Source organism: Otolemur garnettii, unplaced genomic scaffold (assembly GCF_000181295.1).
Source record: "Otolemur garnettii isolate 467f Iridium unplaced genomic scaffold, OtoGar3 scaffold00002, whole genome shotgun sequence".
NCBI classification, from domain to species: Eukaryota; Metazoa; Chordata; class Mammalia; order Primates; family Galagidae; genus Otolemur; species Otolemur garnettii.
Window position 1 is genome coordinate 25,487,862 of NW_003852397.1, and position 22,726 is coordinate 25,510,587.

Consider the following 22,726-nt stretch of genomic DNA (forward strand, 5'->3'; position numbering starts at 1 on the left):
TTTCATATGGCTGTTCATTTGTATCTTTTGTTTTATAATAAACTAGTAATAGTAAAATGTTTTCTTGAGTTCTGTAAGCCATTATAGCAAGTTATCAAACTTGGAGGGGGGTGCACAAAGTGGTTAGTGTAAGAATTGAATTGAACTATCGTTGGTGTCTGGAGAGTCAGTGAACTGGTTGTTGGTATGGAAAAACCCCACACGTTTGGGTCAAAGGTGTTATAAGTAAAAACGGTTCAGAGTATTCCACTCACCCTCAAAGCAGAGCCTGAGAAAAATAGGAAAGGAGTGAAAGCCCATGAAAGAATGTTATTTTGTCAGGACCTGCCAAAGAGCCTCAGAATTGTCCATTAAAGGGCTGCTCTGTGAGGCATTAATTCCCTCATGCTTCCAGCTTGCACTTGCTGGAATGCCAGGTAGATCCCTGCAAACAGCCCACCCTGTGCTTTTAGCCTCAGAATAAAAATTAAGATTAGGCCGGGCACGGTAGCTCATACCTGTAATCCCAGCACTTTGGGAGGCTGAGGTGGGAGGATTGCCTGAGCTCATGAGTTGGAGACCTGCCTGAGCTAGAGCGAGAGCCCATCTCCAAAAATAGCCAGGCATTGTGGTGGGCATCTATAGTCCCAGCTACTACTTGGGAGTCTTGAGGCAAGAGAATCACTTGAGCCCAAGAGTTAGAGACACCAGGGTACTCTACCAGGGGCTACTAAGTGAGACTCTGACTCAAAATAAATAAATAATAAGGTTAAACAGTAAACTAAGGCAAAGAGCTACTAGCTGGAAGCTGCTTGAGGCGTTTGCTACAGAGTAACAGGTAGATCAAAGGCTGTGAGGCAGGACACAGAGGTGCTCCAGGCAGGACACAGAGGTGCTCAGTGCAGGGACTTCTGGAGACTAGTCAGACCTGTGAGCTCCAACACCACTCCTCGCTCCAGTCACAGCTTTCCTTTAGAAATTCTTCCTCCATTTCAAACTTTGATGGCTAGAGTTGGATTTTATTAAAAGAGCTGATAGGTTTTCTCCCATTTGTCTCTTGTCTGTCACACCAAGTGACACACAGATTTGAAAATACAAGGTCAATTATTTTAAAAAACAAAAGAAAAAATAGTATCCAAGTACAGAGAGTTGCATGGGAAGGAGTTCAACTTTTAGACAACATAAAAAGCTAAGATCTGTGACAAAACTGAAGATAAGCCTTTAATCTTTCATTTTTTAGCATGTGGTCATTCCAAGTCCTTCCATACCAATGATACTGGAATTTCTTCCACAGTTGGTCCTTGATCTTGGGGATTCAAAGAATGAACCCATGGACCACAGATCCGTGGTAAGACAGGATTTTATTAGACAGAAAGGAATACAGAAGCAGTAAAAGCACCAGAGCCTCTGGAAGGGGGAAAGAGCTGACTAACTGTGGCGTCTCTTTTATCTAGGGGTATGAGGTCTTGAGAATTATACTTGACCAGACTTGGCAGATGGAAACACGTTTTCATCGTTAATGAGAGTTATTGACAAAGGAATGAATGCAGTCCCTCCAGCTCAGGGCAAAAGGTCAGGGTGTTCCCTTCATGAACTTGCCCAAGCCTAGGAAAACTGGGGTCCCCTGTCCAGCCTTGAAGGGGGGATAATCAATAATGGGGATTATTCATCCAAGGACAGGCAAGTTTGCTCCATCTAGAAATGAAACCCATGTAACATTTATCATCTTTCAGACTCTTGATGTGAACATAATTTTAAATATTTGCAGATTAGTTTTATATTCACTTTGACATTTTATTATGTTGCCTACGTGGCCTTCATGTTGATCTACAACTGTATATTTTCTTTTGTAGATAATAATCTCTCAGATCAGGGATTAGCAAATCACAATCCCCTGCCTGTTTTTGGCTTGCACAGTAAGAATGGTTTTTACACTTTAAGTGGTTTATAGAAAGCCAAAAAATAATATTTTATGGCACATGAAAATTATATGAAATATGAATTTGTGCTTCATAAATAGAGCCCTGTCGAAACTCAGCCTAATTCATTCGTTCATTTATCTATGGCTGCTTTTGCAGTAAAAGGCGGAGTTAAGTATTACAACAGAGACCATACGGCCCTATAGGGCCTAAAATATTCACAATCTGGACCTTTACAGAAAGTTTGCTGACCCCTGTCCCAGATGACAAAAGAATGCTTATTTAGTTTCCTTTGTGTCTCATCTAGCCTTAGGCTTCTAGGCACTCTAAACTACTTCTAAGGAAGGTAATAATTCAGAGGTGTCACTGGTATTGGCTTTGACTAGACCACTCAAAATCTGTTAGATAGGAAATGATTTTACTAAAGTTTTATATTCTTTTCAAGTCCAGTACAGAGTGTGTATATCATAAATGTTTATCAGATAAATTAGTGAGCAAATAACTCCAGTGAATCTGGTAGAGTGTGGCCTCAGCAAGAAGCCAAGGAAAAGCACGCTTGTTCCTGCCTATCTGTCCAAGCTTGATGACGCACCCTTCAAGAAGCACATTCACATCTGAGATTACAAACTCTTTCACAAGAGTTTATAGGATGTTAAAGTGGAGGGAAAACACCCTCTTGAGACAGCATCATAGAATAATAGAACTAGAAAGGAGACGTTCCATGCAGCTGTGACTGTAAGCAGGATTATAGACTTGAATCATTCCCAAAAGATAAGTTTGCTTTTAATAATAATAATTATCCAGAGACTCTTTACAACTTCCTGTGCTTAGATATTTCAGAATATCACAACTAAACTCTAAAAAGGTCTTCCTCTATGTTTATAATGTTAGGTAGAAAATAAAAGAAAAACAAGTTCTTCGTGTTCTTCCGCTCAATTCCTCAGTCAGTAATATTAGCGTATTTTTAATGCCATTCATTCAATACCTTTATAAACAATGTTTGCCTTTAAGTTGGGTATTCATGTCTCTTTTCAAGTAGTTACCTTATTCTCAATTTGAGATGTGTGTATGTATGTTATGGAGACAGGGTCTTGCTTTGTCACCCAGGCTAGAGTGCAGTGGCACAATCACAGTTTATTGCAACCTTGAACCCTTGAGTTCAAGTGATCCTCCTGCTTTAGCCTCCTGAGTAGCTGGGACTATGGGCATGCTTCACCATGCCCAGTGGATTTTTTTTAAGTCTTTCATGGAGATGGAGTCTCAGTATATTGACCAGGCTGGTTTTGAATTCCTGGACTCAAGCAATCCTCCCACCTAAACCTCCCAAAGAGCTGGGATTAGAGGTGTGAGCTACTGAGTCTAGCTGTAGTTGGTATATTTTTATGTGCTTAAAATTTTCCACCACCACCTACTATCCCCACACACACATATCGTACTCACAATGATGGAAATTAATACCTTATTTTAGTAAGGATATTGAACTTTGCCTTAATCCATTTGGGGTACTACATCAAAATACACTGAGTTGAAAAATAAATTTTTCACATAGTCTGGAGGATGAGAAGTTTAAGGTTAAGGTGCTGGCAGCTTCTGTGGTCTGGTGAGGACTCCTTTTCTCTCTTTTTTTTTTTTTTTGATTTGAGACAGAGTCTCATGTTGTCACCCTTGGTAGAGTGCTATGGCATCATAGCTCACAGCAACCTCCAACTCTTGGGCTCAGGTAATCCTCTTGCCTCAGCCTCCTGAGTAGCTGGGACTATAGGCACTGGCCGGGTCTGGAGTTTGCTCAGGCTGATTTCAAACTCCTGAACTCAGACAATTCGCTGACCTCAGCCTCCCAAAGTGCTAGGATTACAGGTGTGAGCCACTGCACTCAGCCAGGACCCATTTTCTCAAAGATGGCACCTAATCATCTCCCAAAGATCCTACCTCTTAATACTGTCACACTGGGGATCAGGTTTCAACATATGAATTTTGACAGGATACAAACACTAGGACCATAGCAGACTTGGATCCCTGCACATTGGGGATCAGGTTTCAACATATGAATTTTGACGGAACACAAACACTAGGACCGTAGCAGACTTGGAATCTAAAACTCAAAGTTTGAGTTCTGGCTTAAGATGGGAGCCTACAGTACAGTGTGGATGCTTGGTGAATATTTCTCTTTTTGGTCCTTTTCTCTCTGAAGTTGGATGATTTACTGACTCGCTCTGAGCCTCAATTTCCACATCTATGAAATGTAAGAAGGAAAACCTTTCTGGGTGATACGGATGTATTTTTGAGAATACTAAAGCTAAGAAGCATTATATAATTACAAATTATATAAGGATTATTATTTTAAGGAAAAATGTCTACAGTTGGAAATATGAATTAAAAGATCATAGGAAAAAAAAGATCATAGAATCAATATTTGCCCATGTTTTCTCTCCAACCACTTCTAGGTTAAGAGAGAGAGGATGTTTACTCTTGACTTGGTAAACACAGAGCTCAGGGTCTATGCGGTAGGCCAGCCTCTCTTCATTCAGGTCAATATGTCGCTTTAGCAGTGATCCCCAGTGAATTCCAAATGAGGATCCTGACTGCACAGAAATCTGCTCAGGAGGTCTTTTAGAACAGGCAAAGATTTTATTTTGTAAATGATTGTGCTTCATTAGAAGTAGTGTTTTATTATGTCAATCAAATATTACAAAATTCCTTTGCCCAGTGGTATAAGGAAAACACAGATTTCTCTAAATAGGTTTATTTGATCAGAAATTAAGATAACAATACAGATCTGGCTGTTTTGTACTAGAATATAAAGTTTTAAGGGGAAAAGACCACTTATATAGGTAACAATTATTTCAAATTTCTGAAAAAAGCACTTGTGTTTAACTATTATCCATTCATTTTATTGCAGATTTTTCTTACAGGGGCCACGGTTTTGTTTTAAATGTAAATTTAAAACTTTGTTTTATTTCTATTTACCTTTAGCTTGAGGGCAATGTTTTGGCTGTTCTGTAAAGATCTCTGTCCCAACTTCTCTGTCTTTCCTGGCTGTGTGAAAGCAGCCGCAGATAATATGTAAATGATGGGCCTGGTTGCACTCCAAAAAACCTTTATGTACAGAACTAATGGCCAGCCTGCAGACTCTAGTTTTCTGACTTCTGTTCCTAATAAGTAAAGACAAAAGGAGCCCCTTACTTTTATGTGGCAGTGTGAGCAATACATAACAGTCCTGCCCCAGAGCTATGCCAAATCTCTGGCTCTCAGGCTTAATCCAAGCCATAGAAACTCCAGTTGTCTCACAATAGACAGATTGCACCCTGGCTTCCGATATAGAAGACAGAATGATGATTCAACAAATGAGAAGAATTCACACAGGTAACTATTTATTTATTTATTTAGAGACATAGACTCACTCTGTCACCAGGCTAGAGTGCTGTGTGTCATCCTAGCTCTCAGCAACCTCACATACCTGGGTTCAAGTGATCCACCTGCCTCAGCCTCACCTCCTGGGTAGCTGGGAGTACAGGAGCCCACCACAACTCTAAGATACATATATATATGTATATATATATGCATTATTTTTTAAAAATATATATTTTTTTAGTAGAGGCAAGATCTCACTCTTGCTCAGTCTGGTCTTGAACTCCTGACCTCAAGTGATTCTCCTGCCTCAGCTTCCCAGAATGCTAGGATTACAGGCATGAGCCACCAAGCCCAGTCTGTTTACATTTTCTTAGGACATATGATAGAGAGTGGAAAATAATCTCCCAATAAACTTCAGGGCCTGGCAAGTTGGGAATATGTCTGGGAATCCAATGATTCAAGGTATATTAAAATATTACCTAAGGGAAAAACTAAATTTCTGCAACTTGCAGAATAACTGAGAATAACTCCCTGACACTGAGAATAACTCATGCTGTACATAGTCTCAGAACATTACCTTGACTACCTGAGGGTAATGAGTCACACATTATTTGTTGGTGTTCAGCACCAGTTCTTTCCCTTTGATACCACCCATTGTGTCAGGAGCTAGATGAATAGGAACTACATTTTCCATGGTCCCTTGACAGAAGTGTTCAAAATATGGTTTAGATGTTCCCCCATGAAGTGTATGTGTGTGTGAATGAAAAGATAGAAGCCATTCTTTTCTTTTTTTTGGCCGGGGCTGGGTTTGAACCTGCCACTTCCGGCATATGGGGCCAGTGCCCTACCCTTTTGAGCCACAGGCACTGCCCAGAAGCCACTCTTCTTTCTTTCTTTTCTTTTTTTTTTTTGAGACAGAGTCTTTTCATGTTGCCCTGGGTAGAGTGCTGTTGCATCACAACTTAACAGGGCCCTGCCACAACGCCTGGCTATTTTTTTGGTTGTAGTTATCATTGTTGTTTGGCAGGCCTGGGCTGGGTTTGAAACCTCCAGCTCCAGTGTATGTGGCTGCTGCCCTTAGCCTCTGAGCTGCAGCTGTCGAGCCAAGCCATTCTTCTTTCTTCAACTGTAGTGGGGGACATGTGAACTTAAGAAGATGTGACTTTTTGTGCCATGTATATGGTCCCCTGTATTTCATCCCAGGGCTTCAAAGCTAACTGTGATCCTTGACTTTGGTTGCTTGCATCTTTCTGACTTCTGCAAGAGCCTTTGGATTCTTTAATTTCAGTGACTATGAAAGCTGGTGGCAGTTCTCTCAACTTTCTTTTTTATGCCCCTTTATGTACAGTATCTAATTCTCCATGAATTAAGTGTCTTTATCTTGAAATATTTAAATTGATTTCCATTTTCCTTGCTGAGACCTAATCGCCTGCAGGAACAGGATCTAATTCATTTTTGCATTTTCTATAATATTCAACAAATGTTGAATGCTACTTTATAATAATTTTATTTGTCACAAAGCCCTTTGGCACCATTATATTTGTTACAAAGCACAGATCATTACTGTTTGTGTTTAAACCTCAAGCAACCTAGTCCTCCTAAAGGATTAGTGCAAAGCATTATCACTCAAACCATCTGGCTGTCTGTTATAAAGATATAAACAAGATACCAGTTGAGAGAAAGTCCTTGTTGTTTTAATGTCATACACAATTTGATCCTATGTTCTGGGGCCACTTGAGCATCGTCTCTTAGTAAATAACCTCAGGAGCATAAAAAATAGTGAAATGTAAAATAATTAGAAAGTGATATGTTTTAAATATTTATTGCTCTTTTAAGTTAACAGTTCATTGCGATATCATTCACAGACTGAACAATCCAGCCATTCAAAATACACAATTCAATGATTTTTAGTTATTGAGTTGTGCAACCATCACCGCAATCTAATTTTAGAACATTTTCCTAACATTCCAAAAAGAAATCCTGTATCCATTAGCAGTCACATTTCTGCCCTCTAGGCAATCATAAATCTACTTTCTGTCTTTGTGGATCTGCCTATTCTGGACATTTCTGATTTCTCCACATTTTTGCCAGTATTTGTTATTATCTCCCCCCACCAAACACAAGAAACAGTCTCATTTTATCACCCAGACTAAAGTTCCTTTGTGTGATTAGAGCTCACTGCAACCTTGAACTCCTGAATTCAAGTGATACTCCCTTCTCAGCCTTCTAAGTAGCTGGAATTATAGGCATGTGTTACTACGCTTAGCTAATTTTTACTTTTTTTTTTTTGCAAAGATGAGGGTCTTGCTATTTTGCCCAGGCTGGTCTTGAACTTACAGCCTCAAGCAATCTTCCCACCTCCAATCTCCCAAAACACTGGGATTACAAACGTGAACCATTGCACCTGGCCTGACTTTTTTACTAAAGCCATCTTGGTTGCTATGAATGATATCTCATCCTGGTTTTCATTTGCTGTTGCTGTTCCTTAAAAACTAAGTGTTGAGTATCTTTTCACGTGCTTATTGGCTATTCATGTATTTTCTTTGGTGAAATGTCTATTCAACTCTTTATCTGTTTATTAATTGGATTACTTGCTATTTATTACTGCGTTTTAAGAGTTTTCAATTATTTATATACAAGTTTCTATTGGATATGTGAAGGGACTTTAAAAAATGTATGGAAAGATGGAATTAAAAGATAAAAATAAAAAATATAAATTTTATTTCTCAACATAAGCTCCGCCATGGTCAGGACACTTTTTCGTAAGTGATGATACCAGACATTTATTTAGTCAATTTCTAAACAACTAAAGGTCTGGGGAATTTTGACCATTGCAATGAGCCTTTTTTACATTGTTATTAACTTTTTAAAAGTCTGCCTTTTGAAGACATTTTAAGATTAGGAAACAAAGAGAAGTCAGAAGAAGCAAATCAGGACTGTAAGGTGGACACCTGATGACTTGGGAATAAGGGGATGAAAAAGGAGCTGTTAGTCGCTCATTTACGGAGGCAGAATTGCCCAAGGGGAATCTAACCGGAGTCTGAAAACTGGTCTTCCTAAAGGCAACTACAAAGTAATCTAAGGCTAATCTCATGAGAAGAGGTGGTTCTAGAAGCTCTAGGTAAGATATACCAATAAGAATGGGATTCTTGAGGAATAACTCAGAAGACAAATTGAGGTAGTGGTGGTGGAAGTGTTAGGTTGACCTATTTTCTATAATATAAAAGAAATTAGGGCACAGGGAAGTACATTCTAGCCTCAGTGAAAGAGCACAGGTAGGAGAATGGATTGACAAACTGTGGTATATGTATACCATAGAATACTATTCAGCCATTAAGAGCACTGGGAGAAGTAAATGTGGTAGTAAAAGTTATTAGGGTGAGCTCACAGCAGGGTTCCACACTCTGGACAGATTACCAGTCTTTACAAATCTGAAGCAAAGCCCAGTGACACTGTCTGCTCTGGACTGGACTCATTTAGACTGTAGAACTAGAAAGAATAAAGGATTAAAGGCTATCTTATTCTTGTAGAATAGCATTTGAGATATTCTGAATGGCCCCTCTCCCAACATCTTCTCCCCTACCCACCCTTCACCCAAAGAAACTGGAAATATTTGCATAGTGTAAAAATAATATTTTGAAATGTCTTATACAGTTAGCAAGACAGTAAGGAATCTATAGAAACAACAAAGAGAAAAAAGAAAAGACTCCTGAAAGGTAAATGGTTTCTGAAGCTGGTTTTCATCTTCAAGGTCAACCTAAGAAACCTCAAGTTAACATTTTAAAATTGATGTGCAGAAAACAGTAGATAAAGCCAAAGAATTACAAAGGAGAGGGAGCTAATAGATGATTCTCGCATAGAGCTGAGATTCTTTTTTTTGTTTGATTTTTGAGACAGAGTCTCACTATATCACCCACCCTCATTCTAATGGGCAACATTCTCAGCAGAAAATGAGCAAAAAATGAATCTACCTTAAAGAAAGAGACATTGAAAAATTTGCCTTTTTCAACCTTTGTCCTGGGAGAATGAAAAAAAAAATTGTCCTGAGAATTCATAAACTCTAACAAGCTTTCATGTAGGTTAAAAGCCAAATTCAAGCAATTATATTGGGTTGCCAGGTTTAGCAAATAAAAATAGAGAATTCCTAGTTAAACTTGAACTTTAGATAAACAATGAATAAATGTCTAGTATAAATATGTCCCAAATACATATATGGTACTAAAAATGACTTGTTTATCTGAAGTTTCAAGGGATACCCTGTATTTCATTTGGTAACCTTATCAATGTGGTATAAAACAACATATAGGAAACTGAATTTAACCTCCCCATCCCTTCCCATCCCCCCTCCTTCATCCTGGGCCATAGTTGTGATCTATTTTTCATATGAAAGTGTGAGTGATTGTAAATTGGTTTCATTAAGTATGGAGTATAAATGTCTTAACACAATAATTAAGTAATCGAGATGGATATATATTAACCAGTGTGATATAAGCATTCCTAATTCTATATCAGCACATTGTACCCCATAAATGCATTAATGCTTAAAATGCATGGAAAAAAACAAACAAAAAAAAAGGAAACTGAATTTAAGTTGTTCCAGGTTAATAGTGCCCTCTGGTGACATAGAAGTAAACCTATATCCTTTTGGGAGGAATGCAACTTTCAAACCAGGTTTCAAATAATTTCCTGAGATAAAGTTTACAATTAAAAAAAAACACAAAGCATATAAAAATAAAGTTAATATAATTATGATCCAGAAAAAAGAAAACCTAGAAGTACAATCAAGATGTCAAATATTGGCTTATAATATGTAGAATATAAAATAACACGGTTAATAGATTTAAAGAAATCAGAGACTTGACAACAGGAGCAATGGACTAGAAAAAAATATAAGCAGATTTGAAACAAAACCAAACAGAAGCCCTAGAAATGAGAAAATAGTGCCCCAAATTCGAAACTCAAAAGCTGAGTAAATAGTATATTAGATGAAGCTGAAGAAAGGATTAGTGAACTGGAGGCGATGTTTGATGAATTTATCCAAAATGAAGCTCAGACAGACAAAGAGATGGAAAATGCAGTAGTCCCCCTTATCCTAGGAGGATACATCGTGGGACCTCCAGTGTATGCCTAAAAACCACTGATTGTACTGCACCTTATATATATAGCACTGTGTTTTTTCCTATACTTACATAGCTAATTTAGTTTATAAATTAGGCACAGTGAGCAACAAATAATAAAATAGTATAATTATAATAATATACCTTAATAAAAATTATGTTAATGTGGTCTTCCTCAAAATATCTTACTATATTATACTGCAAGTAAATGAAACCATGAAAAGAGAAACAAGGACCTACTGTATAGAGAGATTAAAAGGAATTGAGGACAAAGTCAGATTTCTAACATAATTCAATTAGAGTTCTAGAAAAAGCAAAGAAAAAGATTATGGGAATAAACAATCAAAAGATGATGGTTGAGTGTTTTTCTGAATCGAGAGATATTGATTCTCAGATTCAGAAAGCCCTGTGCCCTGTGTTTCCATGCATGAAAAGTAAAACAAATTCATGTCTAGATCTATAAGAGCAAAACAACAGTGCTCTAAAGACAAAGAGATGATTTTTAAAAATTGTCAGAGAGAAGTGAGATTGATTATAAGACCGTAACAGCATATAATTGGCTGGGCTTGGTGGCTCATGTCTATAATTCCAGCACATTGGGATGCCAGTGTGGGAGGATTGCTTGAGGCCAGGAATTTGAGATTAGCCTGGTTAGCAGAGCAAGACTCATTCTGGGGGTGGGGAGATATAGTTGAGATTGGTAGTGAAAGTTAAAACTTCCTGGAATCTTTGTGTAATTTGGGAAGAGGATAAAGATACTCATTTTAGATTTTCCTAGGTATGCCTATTAACTATTTGGGACATCTCCTGTAAAAACAATCAACATAGAGAGTATCACTTCCATATTATAAGAGAGAGAGATATGGAGTGGAGAGGTTGCAGTCAATTCAAAATAAGTGGGAGGGGTCAACAAACCACTGGAGCCCAGCCACTGTGGAGGTACCCCAGAGACTAGGACTGAGGAATAGGAAACTGTGAGCCCTTCCAGATAGGGCTGGGAACCCTTCATAACCAATGACGCTGGTTATGAATTTCTGCCTTGTGTCAGGATAATTCAAAGACTTGAGGTCAAATGCTTTGAAATTCAACCTTTAGAACTAGGGAAGTTAGATCTTCACAGAGAAAATAAGGCAAAGATTGCCTTTTTTTGGAGACAGAGTCTCACTGTATCATCCTTGGTAGAGTGCTGTGGCATCATAGCTCACCGCAACCTAAACCTCTTGGGCTTAGGCGATTCTCTTGCCTCCGCCCCCCAAGTAGCTGGGACTACAGGCGCCCATCACAATGCCCAGCTATTTTTTGGTTGTAGTTGTCATTGCTGTTTGGCAGGCCCAGGCTGGATTTGAACTGGTCAGCTCCCGTGTATGTGACTGGCGCCCTAGCTGCTTGAGCTACAGGCGCAGAGCCTGTCACTTTACTTTTTAAGGACCGATTCAGAGATGATGCTTTGATATGTAAACACGAATCAGTCAAGTCATCATTTATTTCAGAAAAAAAAACAATATCAAGTCTGTCCTATGTGCTAAGCAGAGTCTCTGTGAAAGTGCTCATTATTCAATAAGAGGATAATGGTAGGTGGAAATATTTTAACTTCCCCCAAGGAGGTGAAAATAGAGGAAGAACTTTTCAGAGTAGAGAGATGCACTGCTTTGGTTTGGAAGATCAGATGAAAGGGACTTACAAAATGGACATTAAAGAGGATTGACATTTTTTCTATAGGCAATGAAGAAGACATTTTAGGTGAAGTGAACATTATACATATTTGCTGGAAGTCTTCAAGGATGCTCTTAACCGCTTATTAGGCTGCCTTGAGACAATATTGCTTATTTACAATACCCAGTGAATTTTTGGCAATTTACTAAGCCATGCACTTTGTCGCCTGGATAGAGTGCCATGGCATCAGCATAGCTCCCAGTAACCTCAGCCTTTTTGGCTCAGGTAATCCCCTTGCCTCAGCCTCCTGGGGGGCTAGGACTATAGGCACCCACCATAATGCCTGGGTAGTTTTTTTCTATTTTTAGCTGAGATGAGGGTCTTGCTCTTGCTCAGGCTGGTTTCCAACTCTTGAGCTCAGACAATCCACCCACTCTGGCTGCCCAGAGTGCCAGGATTACAGGCATGAGCCACTGGGCCCACTAACTTTTTTTTTCTTTAATTTAGTGTCCTTTAGGCAAGAATGCAGTGCTGAGTAAAATAAAAAAGTAAAATAAAATTAGTGTCCCTTTATATTTTTAATCAGGGTGTGCTAGAACTAAATAACTCACAGTGAAAATAAGTGGATAGCATTTTCTTTTGTTTTTGTTTTTAATTTCAGATTAATATTAGGGTACAGATGATTAGGTTACATTGATTGTGTTTGTTAGGTAGCGTTCAAGTTGTAGTTGTATCTCTCACCCAGGAGGTGTGCCATATACACCTACACTGTGCCTATTAGTTGAAAGAAATTTATACTTATTGATAAATATTTGACCAATAGAAAACTTGCAGCCTTGCTGGTGATTTAAGAAGTAAAACTGTAAACGATGAAAAAATACCAAGTAAATAATAAACCTTAATGTAGTGAGGACTTTTGAGAAGCAGATTCCTTTTATAGTACTTATTCTTTCTTTAGGAAAAAACTCATTAAATGGAACATTCTTCTTTACTTTTTTTTTTTGACACAGAGTCTCACTATGTTGCCCTCAGTAGAGTGCTGTAGCATCGCAGCTCACAGCAACCTCAAACTCTTGGGCTTAAGCTATTCTCTTGCCTCAACCTACCAAGTAGCTGGGACTATAGGTGCCCACCACAAGACCCGGCTATTTTTTAGTTGCAGTTGTCATTGTTGTTTAGCAGGCCTGGGCTGGGCGCCAACCTATCATCCCTGGTGTATGTGGCCTTAGCCACTGAGGTCCTGGGACCCAGCCCTGGAACATTCTTCTTAAGTTGATAAATTTACTTTTGATGTATGCTTTGAGAAAGTAATACAAAAGAAAGGGAAAAAGTCCAAGGATATTTGTAAGTGTATTCTATTAGAAAGCCGAATATCGGCTCGGCGCCTGTGGCTCAAGTGGCTAAGGCGCCAGCCACATACACCTAAGGTGGTGGGTTCGAATCCCCAGCCCGGGCCTGCCAAACAACAATGATGGCTGCAACCAAAAAATGGCCAGGTGTTGTGGCGGGCGCCTGTAGTCCCAGCTACTTGGGAGGCTGAGGCAGGAGACTCGCTTGAGCCCAGGAGTTGGAGGTTGCTATGAGCTGTGATGCCATGGCACTCTACCCAGGGGGACAGCTTGAGGCTCTGTCTCAAAAAAAAAAAAAAAAAAGAAAAGAAGGCCGAATATCTCCAAACTGATCAAGATTTGGGACTGCTTAAATAAATGATGGCACGTTAATACAGCAGAACATACACTACAGAACAAATTATGCTACATAGGAAACACAAATTTGAAATAGCTATTTGAAAAATATTAATAAAATGGCATAAGCATTGTTATATATTGTTTATAGTTATAAATTATACCTATAAAATGTATTGTTACTAGAAAAATAATAAGGATTGAAAGAAATCAGAGGACTAGAGTTAATGTTTTATGATGAAGAGATTTTTGCATTTTGCTGATGATAATTACTTTGGCTTTCTTTTGTTCTATAACTAGATCAATAGAAAATGAAAGGTATTTTTTGAACTAAAACCACACAACATTTATTTATTTATTTATTTGAGACAGAGGTCCAAGCTGTTGCCCTGGGTACAGTGCTATGGTATCACAGCTCATAGCAACCTCCAACTTCGGGGCTTACGCAATTCTCTTGCCTCAGCCTCCCAAGTACCTGGGACTACAGGTGCCCACCACAACGCCTGGCTATTTTTTGGTTGTAGTTGTCATTGTGGTTTGGCAGGTCCGGGCTGGATTTGAACCTCTCAGCTCTGGTATATGTGGTTGGTGCCTCAGCTACTTGAGCTATAGGCGCTGAGCCGTGAAACCACACCATATTTAGACAAAGAGTTTTTCGGTGGTTGATATATTAAAGTAGATGACTACCTGTAAGGAAATCCTTTCCTCTGTAAGGGAACATAGACTCACGTTTCCTCCAACTCTGATTTATTTTTCTCTGGTACTCAAAGTTTATCTATGTTTTTCCATTTCTTATATTTTCTAATTCTTAGAATATTCAAAGAAAACTCCTTAGTATAATTGTCAATTATACTCTAATCAGAGTGTAAATAAGATTAGTCTTGCCACTGAAGGCTTGTGTGATGTCCGTTTTAAATATCAGTTACACAAGTAAAAAATGAGGAGTACTTGTGCCAAAGAAGCAGTGAGATTAAATTTGCAAGATGTGAAATCCGCTAAAACATTTTATTAATACAATCTGTGTTATTATTGCCCTGAAAAAAAATAACGATAGCTCACATTTAAAATAGATAATCAAGAAGTTTAAACATAAACTGCATCAATACTTTCTGGCACATTAGGAGGACAATGAAACCAACAAACAGTAGCAGAGAGCTTTGATGACCCAGAAAGTAGAATTTGACATAGCTCTTAACACTTTCCTTTTAGTATTCAGGAAATCTTACTAGGAAAAAACAACAGCAACAGATCATGAATGGAGACTGGCCTGTTGGAAAGTGTAATGGTGGCTTACATAATATATACGATAAAATAGCCAGGAAAACACAGTTTTGAGCTAAAAAGCTTGTAAGATACACTATCAAACGAGAAGCTAATCCCTAGTGCTAATCAAATTCAGGAAGCCTAATTAGAGCTGTTAAGCCTAATCCGCCAACTTGGCATTTGCCCAAAATGTGCTCAAGAGCACTAACTACTTCAGTGTATAAAAATAGAAATGATCTCAGAGCCGGCGATATAAGACATCATTATCTTTGGAGTAATCGTACAAACGGGCATATACCTTATAATAAGTAAATGATCCCTTTTAATTTGACAGAAGAAAAAAGAATCAATGTTCTCGATGTAAATATTCTTACAGTAATTATTTCTTAGTCTTAGACAGAAAAGAAGAAATGTAGTAAAGATGAAATAATTTAGGCAGCTGATGAAGTGTACAAAAAAAAAAAGATTCAGAGATGGTTAAAGTGTTCCATCTGCACTCCTCTAGTTTTCTAACTCCGTGTACCTTCTGCCTGGGTGACCTCATTCACACCTAGAGCTTCAGTGACTACCTGTAACACTCACAACTTCCAAATTGCCAAGGGTCCTTTCTCAGAGTCCACCTCTCCTCCCAGCAAGGATTTTACCATCTATGTTCATCAAGAAAATTGACATCTTTTAGGAAGTAGCTCCCTAAACCATAACCCCATCCGAACGTTCGCCAGGGTCCATCCCTGCCTTGGGAGATCACAGCCTTCCTTCCTCATCTCGTTCTGACACTTCCCCTATTATTTCGTCAGTTGTTTTCCTTTACTGTTTCTTTACTTGTTCCTTTGTGTGTTTAAATAAAACCTAGCTCTATGTCACTCTCACCTCTCAGTATCTAGCTAAAGTGATTCAAATTCTGACAGCTCTGTGACAATCCAGCCCCTCCCTAAGACTTCTGTGAACTCATTAAGGGCTTATAGTCATAGGACCCTGTTAGCCTCCAGCCACAGAGTCCTTACCTGCTCTGTGTTCCTTTGCCTTCTCCTTGGTTTCCATAACAAAATCACAACTAGGACTGGTGCATGTAATTACTGCCTTTCTAAAGATGTCTGAGAGATGCAGGGAAGCATCCTACCCCCCAGCACACACTCTGCGCTGTCTCACTCCCTTGACTCACCCCCCCATACCCCATTTCTCCCACCTCCTCATCCTCTCTGTTCTGGACTGCTCTGAGAAAACTCAGTTCATCCCACTGACCATCCTGGGGTTAGCTAACTCATTTTCTCTTTCTCTACATTATCAATTGCTGAGTTTTGGCAGCGATTGTCTTGTAATCTCCTAATTCTATCACTTTTGTTTTATTTCTAGGCCAACACCTTTGTGTAAGTGTCTGTCTCTTACACCTGGATTACCGGAGTATCACAGTGAACTAACTGGAGCTGGGGCTTTGCCTCCCTGCCCTCTCCTATAAATCCTGCATGGACCTGAAAGATGTGTTTTTCCAGAGGCATCTTTCACTATGTCAGCTACAAGGTCAGAGTTCTTTAACAAATCCCAATTCTGATGTAATAAAGTCCCAATTGCTTAGCCTGGCATTTAAGACCTTCTATAATCTGGTCCCAACCTAATTTTCCAGCCTTATCTCCCAGTCCTCCGCCAGTTGACCCAGTCAAACTGGCAGACCCACTCTCTTTAGCATCTATTTACACAGTCCTGCCTCTGCAGCCCTGAGTGCGTCACCCCTGCTGCTCCAGTGCTTTTACTCCACTCATTTTCAAATTCCAAATAGTACCTCCTCTTCCAAGCCTTTCCTGGCTCTCTTTCTGAGGGGTTTCTTGGGGCATGGGATTTTCAGTGCTAAAACAGAATGGTCCTGAGCCTATCTCATATCCATTGAGAGTTCCAGGGAAGGAAAGAGAGGTAGTGTTATCTTGTGGATGCCTATTGTGGAAATTCAGAAATTTTGTGGAACGGCTGTCCAAAAAATTCTCCAGAGAGGGAGAGTGAGAACACTTGTTGGACCTAATGATATGCCTGAGGCTGAGACCTTCAAATAAACACAAAGAGAGCCTACTTTGACAGTTTCTTTCCTTTTCCTTGTTTTTTTTTTTAAAGAAATTAAGAAGAGCAAGGAGAAATTAAAAAACTACCTTCCAAGTAAAGGAGTTTATTTTTTTCCCCCAAGTTAAGGAGTTTTAATACAAATCTAAATGGGTGGAGAAAATATAGATCATAGAAGTGAGAGAAAAATGTAGATGAGTAAACAACCTTTTCCTTTTATTGTTACCTTAAACATAGCAAGAATTAGAGTTATTCACTACATGAAGAAATAAATAAAAACCAAAAATCAAGGCCAAAGTTTCTGAAAGATTTTGATGTCAAGTTGAAATTCAGAAAGAGTTATAAAGGTTTGGTAAGACAGCAGCAGATCTAGCAGAGAATAGTGTTAGAGATTTGTAATGCACCCTTGTTGCCTCTAAATTGTTTGGGAACATTTAGATCTGTTATAGAAGTAAAGAAAACAAATAGGATGAATGAGCTAAGATGTGTCACATAGAGATAAGTGGTTAGTAAGTAAAGCATGTGCATGTTAAATGTAGTTGCACATTAAAAGAGCTGGAAAGATCAAGAGATACCTTTCTTTTTTTTGAGACAGAGCCTCAAGCTGTCGTGCTGGGTAGAGTGCTGTGGCATCACAGCTCACAGCAACCTCCAACTCATGGGCTCAAGCGAATCTCCTGCCTCTGCCTCCCAAGAAGCTGGGACTACAGGTGCCCACCACAATGCCTGGCTGTATTTTGGTTGCAGCCATCATTGTTGTTTGGTAGGCCCGGGCTAGATTCGAACCCACCAGCTCAGGTGTCTGTGGCTGGCGCCTTAGCCACTTGAGCCATAGGTGCTGAGCCGATCAAGAGATATCTGATAATCAGGAGGCATTACATATATTTGAAGCACCTGTGCTCAGGTGTACCTGTCCTTCCATCTTTCTAATAGAGCAAGTGGCTTAGGCAACCTTCCACATACGGGCTCCTTTGCTTGAACCTCAGTTCTGGTTCTTGTAACCACACCATGCGCAGGAAAGGCTGATGAAGGAGCAAAGAGACAGCTTGCAGGAATACAGACCCCAGGATTCAGACAGAGTGGCCCAATCATGTCATTTGTATCCAATTTTAAGAATGCTAATATACCTCATTTCTTTTTTCCTGCTTATCACCATGTGTTTTAAGTTGATTAGTATGCTGTGTGGTGTAAGTAACTTAATTTGGCATGAGAGTCTTTTTTTCTTTTTCTTTTCATTTTAATATGGAACGCTTCATGAATTTGCATGTCATCCTTGCGCAGGGGCCGCATGAGAGTCTTTTTTCCCATAACCTCTGTGACAGCTTGCCTGGCAGTGGACTTGGAGGCCACGTGACATCAAGATAATTTCCTACCTGACATGATTCAAGAAAAATGGTCTGTCTGCCATGAAAGTGTCTTCTCTCCAATTGACATTGCATTATTAAGTATTTATTTTAATAAATAAGTTATACTTCTGAACAAATTTGAAGCTTGAGATAGTTTATAATAATTTGTCTTGGTAAACATATTTACGGCTTATTTTTGGTTGCACAAGTTATTTACAATGTGTGACAATATTGTAGCTGGATATGCTCGTGGTCTTTTCTTTCTTATCTTTTTTCCTTTATGCTGGAAATAGGTAGTGCACCAATAGTTACTAATTATAATATTCCTGCATCTCATAGATAATGCTTGGGAGGTGAATTAGTTATGTGAATACTGAATCAATATCCACAAATATTAATACCTTCATACTACATGAAAACATCTTTATGGGAATGGAAGTAAATGTCTACATGCATTTTTAGACTTAGGAGTAGACAAACAGCAGAAATAACACCTTCAGGTCTCCCAAATCTCTACTCCAGCTCTCTTGGCAGGGCAGTGGTTGATACCTGTAATTGTAGCACTCTGGGAGGCCGAGATGAGTAGACTGCTTGAGCTCAGGAGTTCCAGACCAGCCTAAGCCAAGAGTGAGACTCTTGTCTTTAAAAAAAAAAAGAAAAATAGAAAAATTAGCCCAGTGTGGTGATGTGTGCCTATAGTCTCAGCTAATTGGGAAGCTAAGGCAGGAGGAATGCTTGAACTCAAGGTTGCTATGAGCTATGATGACAACATAGGTGACAGAGTAAGACTCTGTCTCGAAAAGAAAAAGAAGGAAAAAAAGAATCAGCTCTTTAGTAACAGGTTAAATCTCTAGAAAGTTCATCAAATAAATAATACATTCAGTCAACATCTGTTTTGAAATTCCTGCATGCTAGACTCATAAATCCCTGCCCTCATGGAGCTTACATTCTAGTAAGAAAAATAAAAAATATGTGCATAGTCCAATGATAGTTTACTTTAGATACTGATAATTTTTTGTTGTTGTTGCAGTTTGTCTGGGGCCAGGTTTGAACCCGCCACCCTGGGTATATGGGGCTGGTGCCCTACTCACTGAGCCATAGGCACTGGCCAAGATAGTGATTATTATTAAAGAGAAATTAAAGCAGTTTAATGGCTAATAAAGTGGCTGCCTGCATATGTATGTAAAGTGTAAAATATGATTTTCTATCATTATTTTGCCAAAATAATTCATGGAGATTTATTAGTACATTAGTGTGTACTGTTTAGCTTGTGATATAATTGACTTACCAAAATATGACCTGAGAAAAAGTGATAAGCCAGGTATGTTTGTGGGGAAAACCAACCTCGAAGTTCTTGACTGTAGACTGTCCATCATGGTGGCACTCAGTCACTTGGTTTCTTTGGAAAAAAAAATAGAATAAAATCCTATCTAATAAGATACAATCAAACAAATTCCAGATTCATTAAAGAATTAAGTATTAAAGAGAAGAGAGGTATTAAAGAGAATCTTGTGAAGATAAAACATTTTAGAACAAACGAATAAACCACACAGGAAAATTAAGACTACATGCAAATCTCCCAATTTGCATGCTAAAAATTACTATACACAAATTAAAATGCAAGTAACAAGTTAGGAAAAATGTTTTCAGTATATACAACAAAGCACTTTAAATAATATGAATAGATATTATGGGTTGGTAAAAAAAACTAAGAAAAATAAGCAAAAGCTCTTTATAGAGATATGCAAATGGCTCTTAAATAGATGAAATAATATCCAGATTCTGTAATAATCAAAGAAATAAGATCTAAAATAATAACCATTTGTTACTTATAAATGAAAAATTAAGGTAAATGATAGAATTGCATAAACTTTTATAAATTGCTTGTAAGCATGTAAATTTGCATGAAATTTTTGGTGGATAATTTCACAATATGGCTCCGCGCCTGTGGCTCAAGTGGCTAAGGTGCCAGCCACATACACCTAAGGTGGTGGGTTCGAATCCAGCCTGGGCCCGCCAAACAACAATAACATCTGCAACCAAAAAATAGCCGGGCGTTGTGGTGGGTGCCTGTGGTCCCAGCTACTTGGGAGGTTGAGGCAGGAGACTTGCTTGAGCCTAGGAGTTGGAGGTTGCTGTGAGCTGTGATGCCAGGGCACTCTACCCATGGTGATAGCTTGAGGCTCTATCTCAAAAAAAAAAAAAAAAAAGAAAGAAAGAAAAATAATTTCACAATATGTTTTAGAAGCCTTACAATGATTCATGATCTTTTACCTATCAAGCCTCCTTCTGGGAATTTATTTTAAGGAATTAAAAAAAAAGGGTTACAGAAAAAAACTTTATTATAGAATCATAGAGTTTTTTTTTAAGAGACAGAGACTTTATCGCCCTTGGTAGAGTGCTGTGACATCACAGCTCACAGCAACCTCCAGCTCCTGGCTCAAGTGAGTCTCCTACCTCAGCCTCCCAAGTAGCTGGGACCACAGGTGCCAGCCACAATGCTGCACTATTTTTTGGTTGTTTTGGCTGCCCGGGCTGGATTCAAACCCACCACCTTAGGTGTATGTGGCTGGCGCAATTAGCCACTTGAGCCACAGGCACTGAGCCAAAAAAAGGAAATTTATATCACTTCTACAAAGGGAAATTTATGCCCTGCTTTTAGGCAGGAAGGGAGGAGTGGAGAGTTCTCTTTGAGTAGACTGTTTCTCTCCAGCTCAAAAGTAATCCGTATTCTAATGTCCTTTAATGGAATGGCATATTCTCAACCTCTTTAATATTAACGTGGATTTATTTATTTATTTATTTTTTTGAGACAGAGTTTCACTTTGTTGCCTTCCTGTAGAGTACAGTGGTGTCACAGCTCACAGCAACCTCCAGCTCTTGGGCTTAGGCAATTCTTTTGCCCCAGCCTCCCAAGTAGCTGGGAGTACAGGCGATTTTTTTTTTTTTGGCAACCTTTATTTTATTACTTATTGCAGTCACTTGTGTTTCTTTGTCTGCTGTTAGATGATCAGCTCCTTAAGAAAAAGACCTGTTATCCCCACACAGCCTCAGCATGGAGCTCAGGTATTAAATATTGAGGGACCTGATTACCTCTGGACAAGCACATAAATGCTGTGAATATACTCAACTTGTTAGATACTCAACTTGTTAGAATTATTTTAAAACAGAGCAACTAGCTTTATGACTTGTAGTGTATGATCTTTTTTTGAGACAGTCTTACTATTATCGACCTCGGTAGAGTGATGTGCCTTCGCAGCTCACAGCAACATCAAACTCTTGGGATTAAGCGATTTCTTGCCACAGCCTCCCAGTGGCTGGGACTACAGGAGCCCCTCACAACGCCCAGCTATTTTTTGTTGCAGTTGTTCATTGTTGTTTTAGCTGGGCGGGCCAGATTTGAACCCACCAGCCTCAGTGTATGTGGCTGGCGCTGTAACCACTATGCTACAGGAGCCAATAGTGTGTGATCTTTTTTTTTTTTTTTTTTTGAGACTGAGCCTCACTATGTCACCCTCATTAGAGTGTTAGGGCATCACAGCTCACAGCAACCTCCAACTCCTGGGCTCAAGCGAGTTTCTTGTCTCAGCCTCCCAAGTAGCTGGGATCACAGGCACCCGCCACAACGCTCGGCTACTTTTTGGTTGTAGCCCTCATTGTTGTTTGGCAGGCCCTGGGTTGGACACCTTAGGTGTATGTGGCTGGCGCCTTAGCCACTTGAGCCACAGGTACAGAGCCATAGTGTGTGATCTTTATGCCAACTTTATAGTGGTCGTGCTGGGGCCTTTTCTTCATCTCTATTCTAGGATGTGTTCAAGATAAGTGAAAAGTTTTATTTGCAAAAAGGGCTGGATTATTTTGCTTAGGGATGCACCTAATTTTCTTGTCCTTCCCTGGTTTCTTTGTAGTGAAAGCAAACGAACAAAACCAAATTCCAGTAGCATTATGTTCCAAGGTGAAAAAAAATTTTTTTAAAGTCATTACATGCTTGAAAACCATATTTACTATTGCTTTTTCTTCCATCATATATCATTATCTTATTCTGCAAAAACCAATGGCTGGTTTCCACTTGATGTCTGAGCATAAAACCATTGTTAAACATTTGAGACTGCCACAATTTGCATTTTTTAAAAAGCAAGGTAAATAAAATATTTCATGATACAGATGTACAAGGTCCTTGTACATCTCCCTCTTCCCAAGTGTTTTGCGATCAGAGCCCTTGGGAATGCTTTCAGCCCAGTCCCAATCTCGTCCCTCACAGTGTGGGACCCGCTAGGCCGCAGCACAGGAAATAATGGAGCGAGGCCAGGGGCCGCGGGGCCGCGGGGCTCCAGCGAGCCGGCGCGGATCCAGCCGCGCGCCGCGGG